Here is a 3,694-nt window from a genome sequence, read left to right as displayed (position 1 = left end):
TTTTTGTGGCCTTTTGACTGAAGAAAATGTTACTTTTTAAAATTGTTGGCTTCTTTGTGTGCAAATAATATTATTAATAGGTGGTGCCATTTATTGAGCATCGACTATGTGATGACCTTGTTGATTACTTTATGTGCATCATCTCACTGAGTTTTTACAATCTTCTAAGTTTGTTCTATTATGGTCTTCTTTTTAGAAGTTTAAAAAAATCTAAGCTTTAGAGACGTTAAGCTGTTGGTTTTTGTGGAATCTTTATTCTATAATTGTGGATATAGGACTGAAGCCTCGGGGGCAACCAGAAAGGGACTTTTCTATCTAAATTTGTAAAGCTATTCCCTAACAGTTAGAATAGTGAAAACCTAAATGAACAACTATGCGAACTCCCTTCTCAGTTTTATGTCTCTTGTTTACTAATAAAGGCCTGTTACTAACATCTTATGTTCAAGCTGACTTGTAGTTGCTTGTTTAACTGAAAGCTACCATCCAAACTCACCCCATGATTGGCTGTTGGGAGAGAAGCCATTTGGATTGTCCAGCGAGAAGAGTCAAAACGGGCTGAAAAGACACCTCTGTGAAAAAACTATCCCCAATCTACAGAGACGCTTCTTAATGGACTACGGGGTTTATAGGTGACTTTAAATGGCAAAAATTCAGACTTTCAAGCAAATGATTGTTATGATCTGCATTTCTCTTGGTTGGAGGAAAAAAACTAAGCCCTTTGCTGGAGATTTGGCCAACAGACTGAAGAAGATAGGAGACTATAGGAGATTTCTAAAGATTATTGCTTTCTATCCAGCTTTTACTATTAAAAACCAAAGTGATGAGTATCTCTTTAGCTGAGAGGCTGGGCAGGAGGTTGCCAGGGTTACCAGACACTAAGATTGAAAATAGCTGCTTGCAACTGGCTGAATAAGCCCATAAAACAAACCTTTGAAAATTATTTTTACTTTAAGACTTTTGCGTTTATGACCCCACAGAAATGATTCTATATGGTTTCCAGGGCAACCCCCAATGCCTTATAAATTTCTCAATATAAAAGTTTTTAAATAGTGTGCCTTATTGTGCCACAACTCAGGGCTGAAGCATGCCTTGGTGTGGATGTCTGATGGGGTTGGTCATTCAAAATTCTGAACTCAGCCTCTGCTCCCTGTCTTCCTTTGCTATCTCAGGGTCTTGGCAATCATCTTTAAGCAGAGGACTTCCAAACCTATTTCTCCATTCCTGTTTCAGGAATTCCAGTCCCACATTTCTCACTTTAGCTGGGTATCATCATGTAGATGAATCGCAAGTACCTCAAACTTCTTACGTCTAAAACTGAATACCTGATCTCTTTATAATCCTTATGTTTGTCATACCATCAAATATAGTCCTTGTTTACAAACTTCTCTTGAAATCTTGCATCATCTTTGTGACTCCATCTATCTTAACCCTCATGTCTAATGAGTTACCACGTCCAGCCAGTATCTTTGGACTTCAACCTTCTTTTCTACTCTCACTTACTCCTTAGATCAGGTCCTCTTTCCCCTTTCTCCTGCATCAGCTTTCCAACACAACAGTTTCCTTAACCCCATCTTCACTCTACTCATCCTTATCTACTGCTTTCAGGGTAACCTTCCCAACTGCTCAGTTTCAGCTACGTCATTGTCACCTCCAAAACCTGTGTTGTTCCCTTGTTGTTTACACAGTGAAGTGCAGATTTCTTAACATGTCATTTGTAGTCAGATCTCAGCCTGATTCACTCTTCCTGTACCCTAAGCTTCCCAGTGTTTCTAAACCTCTAAGGAGCCTTTTTAGAATTATTTTTGTACTCACCTCCCTCATGAAATGTTATTAATAATACCCTAGATATACTGTATATCTATGTATCTGTGCTTTCTACATAAAAGCGGAAGATTTCGCCCCTATTAAGAATGCATGCTCTAGCCAAAACAAATCACTTACCAATCCTTGAATATGTCCCTGAATTTTCTAGTCTCCAGGTTTTTGCTCACTCTGACCATTAGTTAGAGGAGTTGAGGGAAAAGATTCCCAGAGTGTATTTCTGTTATTCTGCACACGGTTCCCCTCGCCTAGAATAAACTCACACATCTCCTCCCACCACACTCTATTTCTTCCTGTTGAAATCTGAAGAAATGTTACAGCCTAAATACCATATTCTCTCTCCTGATCCACTTAGTTGGAACTACTTTTCTGTGCTCTCAGGAAATTTTCTTCATTCCTCTATTATGTTCTTGGTTATGTAGTCATTTTCCTATTTATGTTATCTTTCCCATTGGATTATAGACTTTCTAAAGACAAGGACTGTGTTATTCACAGTGTACAATGCCCTCATGTAATAGGCACCAGATTATGTTGGTTGAAATCAATTCACTGTTATACTGGGAACAGGGTAAAAGCTCCTCAGTCCCCACATGAAAAAGTCCTATATGTATGCTGAATTAACGAACACACTAGAAAAATTGGACACCATATACAAGACACACTCCCAAACCACGATCATTAACACAGAGACTGTTTACAAAGGAGTTCTGTGTGCTGTACAATATTGGTGAACAGAATTGGTTCCTGTTTCAAACAAATAACAAACATACACCCACGGAAGGTTATTTGAATGGCTAGCTGCCTAGACATGTCTTAAATAATGACGACCAAGATGGATAGATGTCATTATGGTTTGGGTGCAGAAACCAAAAGATAAATAGCAATTTTTGACATCATATTTTTGTTACAGATACAAAATCTTTTCATCTACCAAGAAAAGAGAGGATAGACATGGAAGTACAATTTAAATGTTAGTAATCATCACTACCATATAAGAAATAACCAAATTAAGCCTATATGGAGGAAGAAAGTCAAGCTGACAGTTATTTTCATATAAGAAGTGAAACCAACAAAAACGTGTTTTCTGTAAAAGTTTTGATAATTTTTTTTTTATTTCAGCATATTATGCGGGTACAGATGTTTAGGTTACGTATGTTGCCCTTGTCTCCCCTCCCCCCAAGTTTGATAATTTTTAAAATGTGTATATATGAATGTCTTCAGAAATTTCTATCATACTTCATATTACATTGTGGAGTAATTGACTTTCTAGGAAACGCTATTTCTGTGGTTTCATAGGATTACCTTTTGCTTTAGTCAGAGGATTAGGTATTTCAAAGTGGCATTTGCATTACTTCTCTTAAAGAGTTTATTAAGACAATAATAAAATTTTACAGAAAACTTGTAACAGGTGTTTTCTACCATCCTTTGCTCCGGGGCTGTCTTCTCCTAAAATGCCATAAACAGTTTTTTGATTTTTGTTTGTTTGTTTGGTTTGGTTTGTTCTTTTCTAAAGCATGAGAATGGCTTTTGTGGGACGATGGAGTGGGAGGCGTATGAGGGATGGGAGGCGTGGCGTAGAATTCATTGCCAAGGATACACTAATTTTAGCGCTTCAGCCAGGTCTGTCCACAGAGTTTAGTTCTTCCTGGTCTTTAATGTAATCAGTTTAGTTCTTCCTGGTCTTTCAAATAGGGTAACCCTCCTGACAGTTCTAAATCTCCTACTTGACGATTCTATTTCCTATGGGTCCTTAATTATTGAAAGGGAGGATTAGTCATAAATATCTTTGTTTTTCACCCCTTCTACTACTCAAGCTCAAGTTCTGAGAACAAACAGCAACAGCCAAAGCAAATACTTTGGGGCCAACACTTAA

This window comes from Propithecus coquereli, unplaced genomic scaffold (genome assembly GCF_000956105.1).
Source record: "Propithecus coquereli isolate 6110/MARCELLA unplaced genomic scaffold, Pcoq_1.0 Scaffold6, whole genome shotgun sequence".
NCBI lineage: Eukaryota > Metazoa > Chordata > Mammalia > Primates > Indriidae > Propithecus > Propithecus coquereli.
This window is presented reverse-complemented; position numbering follows the sequence as displayed.